Source organism: Erithacus rubecula (assembly GCF_903797595.1).
Source record: "Erithacus rubecula genome assembly, chromosome: 1".
NCBI classification, from domain to species: Eukaryota; Metazoa; Chordata; class Aves; order Passeriformes; family Muscicapidae; genus Erithacus; species Erithacus rubecula.
In genome coordinates this window covers 19,848,858-19,855,779 of record NC_136658.1, presented here as the reverse complement: position 1 = coordinate 19,855,779, position 6,922 = coordinate 19,848,858, and the positions used below count along the sequence as shown (strand labels likewise).

Here is a 6,922-nt window from a genome sequence, read left to right as displayed (position 1 = left end):
ATTTCTGCTCATCTGGCTCCTCCCCTGCTGCTTTGGACACATGGACTTGAAATAAGACAGCTGGGTTCAACTGTGCCTGGGGCTACCACAACAGGAGACAGCAGGTAGCAAAGGTGACTTCACAACTCCCTGCTTTTAGGGCTGTGCCTTGGGTCAAGGTAATGCTTCCCCAGTGGCTGCTTCAGGGCATGCCCTGTAGCCATTTTCACATGATTTCAGGCCCATATTGGAAGCAGAATGCAGGAATACTCTGGCTTCAGCCTTGTGAGAAGGTCTGGGATACCACCAGAAAATCTCATCCTCTCTTCCCACATACTGGGGCATAATCAATGGCTTTGCCTGCAAGTTCTCAGCCTCTCCCTGGAAGACGATGAAAAGTGGAGAAGGATGTGAAATAATGCCAGAGGACAAAGGATACAAGACAGTAAGTAAGAGTTCTAGTTGAAAACAGAGGGCAGCTACTTACATCAAGCTCAAAGATGGGGAAAAAGAGGATGAAGCTGCAATGATGGGGATGCTGGCTAGATGGTGCTAGCACACACTCCTGTGCTGTTGTCATTAACTAGTACAGTATTCTTACTGCTTTTCCTTTAGACAGAGGTGTCATTTCCATTGCAAGAGCTGGAGAAACTACTGTCTGTTGATGATATTCCTAATAGAGAACCGATAGCCCCCAATGGAGTTCTTGTCCCTGTTAAAGACGGAGGACTTCTGGAATATGAGAAAGATAATGCTCTCTCTGCAGCTCTGGGGAATGATAAGCAGCCGTCTCAACCAGCACTCCTGTGTTGGCTAAACATGACACAAAACATGATATCTGCCTGACGTCATCCCTGAAATCACCGCTTCTTGTGCTGTGCTGCAGAAACTCGTTCTTAATCCTCTGGACTATACTGGATTAAGCTCTCCTGGCTGTGCTAATAGAGCCGGCTCCAGTCACCAAGGCAACAGCAGCTCCTCAGCCCCCGCAAGGAGCGCATCCACGTGGTGAGGTGAGGATCCTGGCTCCAGCACACCAGCCCTGCAATCACAGCCTTTCACTTGTACACCGAGCTTTCTGTTCAGTGCTGCATCCTGCTTGTGGCTCAGTGTCTGTGCGGCTCTTCAGGAGATGCAGGGCCAAGTAGGAGAGATCCTGCGCCTACTCTGGTGAAAACCAGTGGGCTTCTGGGACACCTGCTGGTGGACTGGTGCTTGGCACACAAGGTCCTGAGAAGTTCAGGCCTGCACAAGGGCTATTTCCAACCTCCAGAGCTTGGATTAAATGTCTCCTAGTTCTCTTAGTGAATATCTGTGATGAACAGCAAAGACTGAGGGTAAATCAGATCTTGAATATAGGTTCAGACCTAAAACAACTCCCTATATGTCATGGCTTACACAGAGCCCAGCCACCACTAGAGGGAACAGAAGCTCACAATGAATGAAGATTCCTCTCAAAATTAATGCAGTCAATGAGAAAATACTAGCAGATGTTCTCCATTAGAACTGGAGATTAAATATAGACATCTGATTTGGTAAGAGGAAGAAGTGGTGATTGGAAATGGAGAGCAAGTAGGGGTTTTTTGTCTTTTCCTGCCCTCAAAGCCCCATCTCCAACTCCTGAGACAGAGGATTAAAAGTGGACATCCAAGTCTCCTTGAAGCTGATGATAGGAAATCAGGCAAAGCTACAGGCCAAGACAGCATATATTTGGCAGGGAAAAAAAGATATAACCTCTTTAGTGTTCATCAAAAAGAGCTTACAACCATCCCAAACCCTCTCTTTACAACAGCATAGGTTGCACATGGAAGCAGAACCAGGTGGGTCAGATGTCCTGGGCTCATTCCTGGGTGCTCTGCTCTGGGCTGCATTGTCCAGCCAGCCTTGTCATGCACAACAGTGAAAAAGAAATAACCAATATGATCATGTAGAAAGTGAAATTTTTTTCCAAGACATTAGAAGTAACCTCACCTTCAGCAGCCAATTATCCAGAACTGATAGAAATGGGAATTAGCAATTGAGACTAAACAGTACACATCCCTGCAGGACCTTGCCTGTCCTCAGGGTTAGTAAGGAAAGGGTTTCACCAATCCCTGCTCCTTCAGAGCTGTTCATACTGCTATAGGTATCCTTTGGTATGTGCTGGGACAAGATCTGGGTGCCTTGCTGGGTACCCTGATTCCAGGCACTTCACAGCATCTGTCCTGCTGGCTGATGATGCAGAGCAACCAGGAGCCAAAATGGATACAGGGCAGAGCAGTCCTCACACAGTGATTCTCTCTGAAGTTTAAGGTCAGCTGAATAGTAGTGTGGAAAGAAATCACACTCTTACTGCTATTTGTGTCAGTCATTTCAGTCTATGTTTGTCTTCCCTTTCCTAGCTCATGGATTTATATGCCTTCATCCTCTGTTTCACTATGTCAGGTGCACTGGCTTCCAAAGACTTGCTCCTCATTCACACTGCTACAATCAAGAGGAAAAGAAGGATTCCATGTTATTGTTCCCAGAAATGAATCCTGAAGGTCTCTTCATCTATGAAGCAGCTGCAGGGAAATTTGTAGTAGAAACAGTCCCATTACTGCTTTTTGTCTATATGACTTATCTTGATCCTGCTAACTGCAACTAACCTATTTCCTAAGAAATACACTTTCTTAGCTTTAGGCCAAAACTATTTGGTCCTGCCTCCTTCCTATGCACAAGTTTTCCTCTAATTCCTGTTGATGCTACCCTGCCTGGCACAGAGTGAACCATTTCCCTTCTTTCCCACAAGCAAATCCCATGGAACCCTGTGCAGCAGGTATCAAGAACCTGCTCTCACACTGCAGTGAGGAACTCAGTCCAGAGACCCTCAGCTGAGCAGCAGCCATAGCACAGGTTCAAAGTTAGCTCATGTATTATCTGGCCTCTCTTGCCCCTGAAGGAAGAGGAAAACCTTGGTATAAGTATGGCTACAGTCTCCATGGCAGCCTGGCACAGAAATCAATGGAAGGGCAGGAAATCTAGTCCAGTCCCTGTCATGACACTTTTCAGGTGGGAAGTTGCCTTTACCCTTCCCACCCACCCTCAGGGCCAGTCCAGCTACCTCCATTGTCTGACAAGCACAGCAGCAAAATTCTTACCCAGCTGCAAGAATTTCACCCACAGACTGCCTTAGATGTGCACATCCACAAGTGTTACTGATGCACTCATGGCCTGTCTTCCTCTGTCCTCATCTTCAAATGTCAGTCTCATAGAGGTTCTGGGGCTGACTCACTCCAAGCACAAACTCTGGCCTGCCTGTGACCTGCGTGTCTGAGCAATCCTCCTCAGCCAGCTTTATTTCAGACCTTGGCTGTGGGCAGGAATGATATGTCTGGGAATAAATCTCATCTCCTTTGTGATTGACAAGGAGGCCTCTGGGTATTCTTTAACCTAATGCTGCTGCTGAAATGGGCTGATGCCACAAACACAGCAGTAGGAGCAGCTCTGAAGTCAGGGAAATTTCAGCCTGCAGTTTCAGATCTATAGGGACAGAATGACCATATGCCTCTGTTTGGATTCCAGTTTAGGCTTGGAATACAAGCCATGAAAAACCAGCAGGGTAGTTGAATCCCAGACCAGGAACTGAGTTTCTTCCTAATTTTTTCAGACAGATGCTTCAGGATTTTTCCATGAGACCTTACATTACCCCAAAAAGAGCATTATGGCCTCATCCCATAGAGCTGTAAATTCTGTTATCAAATGTTCAGTTCTTGACTTGACCACCATGGGAAGCCTGCTTCTAAAAGAAGAGGTGTTTTTACAACACACAGGACTATGAAATGAGATTCTTCTGTACAGCAATTACTAGCACCTCAGAAAAATCTGCCCTGTCCAGACTTCAGTCATTTTTAGAAGGTCAGGTTTTGTAATACTTTGCACTCTCGGATGTAACTGGGAGCCTTGCTCTTGATTTCTGTGGGGACAGGGTTTATTTTAAGGACATTTCATCTTATTAGAAACCAAAAGTACTTCATACACTCTGTGCACATGGGCATAACCTAGCCATACAGGGAAATGTCTCTGTAGGACAATCATGGGTTGACAAGACATCCACATGCATACAGAAATCACCATGTCAAGGCCTTAATTTTTCTGAAAACTTTTGCCTCCAGGTCCTATGCAAATTAAGCAGTTCACCTTCACTTCCCCCTGGTGGAAAATAGGCTGAATCAAGAGAGGACTTGAAAACACGACTTGACAAAGTGTGTAACTCTTTAGAGCAATTAGGCCCCAGCATGGGACAGGAGCTGTGCACTCACCACTCTTGCCTGTATTCATATCTTAACATCCACTTGAGAAGTTTGACATTGCTCAACTAACAAAAAATGGCCGAAGCATTTGAATGAAGCAAAAGCCGAACAAAAATGAACTGTCTTACAAGTTGGCTCTGCAGCTCTCAAGCCAACCCTCTCTCCCTGCAGCCACTCTGATGCCAAGATATTGCCATGCCTTTGGTAGGAAGTCACACCATACATTACCTTAGCACAACCACACTTATGTAGGTAAATACTGGGGAGGTGGGGAGCCCATGCTTGAGATATGGAGAGAAACTTGCCATATGCCCAAGGGCCTCACAATAAAATCATACACTTTAATATTTGCACTGCACATAATCCCTGACAGTCTCTACTTTTGAAGGGATACATAAATATAAATTTAAATAGAGAGTGGGATATATAAATATATATGTTATTTTACTAAATAAATAACCTTGTTCACAGCTGTTACTTTATGAGCATATCTTCACCTACAATGAGGTAAGAGTTGTGGTGGCTGTCTGTTTGGAAGATCCAGTAGGAAGTGCTTCTGTCAGACAGCTGTCTTCTCTCTGATGTTGCAAAACCAAGGCAGCTGTGGGCTGCAACATGATGGTCAGTGAATCTCAACAAGCCACAAGATGGTTCAAGCAGTGCAGACTGGTGATTAGGCATATCAGCCAAAAGTACAGCAAAAGAGGATATCAGAGAGCAGCCAAAGAGGATTCTGCTGCAAAGCTCCAGTGAGGTACAGAGTATGTCACACCTTTCATGGTAAACCACTTTCCCTTCCTATTCTTGGCAAATCCAATCTCTACTCCAAAAGATTTCTCTTTGCAAACAAACAACAAGGGTGAGGTTTACACAAGGGAAATTCTTGAGCATGAAATGCAGAATACAAAACACAACATCAGCCTGAAAAGTCCAGCAATCCATTATCATAAGCTTACATAGCCACATTTTCCATGTTTCTAAAACACAATTGAAGTAGCTAACATCTCTTATGTGGCAGGAAGCCAGAGAAAGAGGCAAGCCAAAGCAAAGCTGGGCAGTCCTCCAGCAGAATGGGTTCGCTTCAAAAGCTGCACTGCACTAGAAACTTTAAGGGGGAACAAGAGGACAGCTTTAGGTGTTGTTTTGTCAACCATACATGGATTTCCAAGCTGATGAGAAGTTCCTCTCTCACATTAATACTCCACCATTATGCTGTAGTTTCCCACGTAGGAATGCCATTTAAGCAACAGGAGCAAGTTCCATCATTCCATCAAACAGCATGGCTGACACTTGCTATTTCCAGTGTACTCTCTGCTCCACACACAGGGTAAATTTCCCACCAATAAAGTAACTACTATTTACTTAGTAGGAGTCCAGAAAGAAGGGAGGATTGCTTCTACAAATGAAGAGTGCTTGGGAAATTCTGAGCAAGACAGAATGTTACTAGCATCTAGTGGCACAGACAATTGTGCTTGTGGAAAATAGCTCAGTAGGGAGTTCATTTCTTGTCCCACCTGAAAACTATCATTTCCACCAGTACCAGACCATTTTATATGAGGCTGCTGGTCCACTTGGAATTGGCTAAATCCCTTGAGATTCTCCCAGCCATGCTGTTACTCCAGTCACTGATGATTTTCTTGGGTAGAGTTGTAAAGGCAGATCAGCTAGCAGCTATCCTATCAGTATGGGGTTACTCTCTCTTGTTGCTGTTTTGCCATGCCTTGTTCATATAGATAATTGGTGGCAGATGTGAAACAAGGGAGAAGACAAAAAGGCCTTTAAAATCAAGATTTCCTTTTCCTCTGAGCATACTCAGACAAAAGACAGAGTTTCAGAGATCTTGTGGTGCTTTTGGGAGAGAGACAGGGAGAGACAAGTCATATTAGGGAAGATTTGTAAAGCCAAGTAATCCCAGCTTTACTGATCTGCAGTGTGTTGCATTGAGCAGGATAAAGGGGAAAGGGGTTACAAGCCTGCTTATATCAAGTAAGTGAATATAGAAGAGCTATTCACAACACAAAAACATTGTTGTGACACTTAACCTTGCTCTGCTGACAGCCCCAGTGAAGGAAGCAAGAACTGATTCTATCTAAAAACTAAACTCCTACATCCAGGAGTGAATGTGAGTAGGAGTACTAGGAAGGAGGGGAGGAGTGGAAAGCAAAAAAAAAAAAAAATTGTTCTCTTATTGAAATTGGTAGATAGCTCCTCTGGTGTCCTCACATTGGCAAAGAGCCTCCCCTCCTCCTTAGCAGCTGCCCGTTGTTTCAATGTATTAAAAAAAAGATAACAAATCTATCCAGGAAAGAAATTTACACTGTGTCTAAAATACAAAGAGTGCCCACATCAATACAAATCAGAATTTTGAATTGGCTATTCTTACTTCTCAGAGTACATTGCCCAGAAGTTTTTAAAATAACCATGTGCAGTATTTATACTTTTTTTTTTTTTTTTTTTTTTTTTAAGTAAAGAGGAAAAAATACAAACCAGAAAACCTCACTCATATCCTAAACATGTCCCTTTAACCAGCTGTTGTATACACAGATGATTGTCCTTTTTTGGGGTGCACTGCAGGGCAAACACTGAAGATTTCGTCCAGGAACAATCTGGGAACTTTTTCAATGTGAGAATACTGAAAGAAAATTTGTGTTAGGAATCTTGTTTGAAATAGA

The 6,922-nt window shown here is 43.9% G+C and overlaps 1 long non-coding RNA gene across 1 annotated transcript; it reads left to right on the top strand.

The window, feature by feature from the left end:
- The first annotated feature begins 306 nt into the window (after positions 1–306).
- On the top strand, positions 307–3,095 carry LOC306815103. The gene is made up of 3 exons (XR_013777319.1): positions 307–424; positions 595–992; positions 2,404–3,095. It is a non-coding gene; the product is annotated as an uncharacterized lncRNA (long non-coding RNA).
- The last annotated feature ends 3,827 nt before the right edge of the window (positions 3,096–6,922 follow it).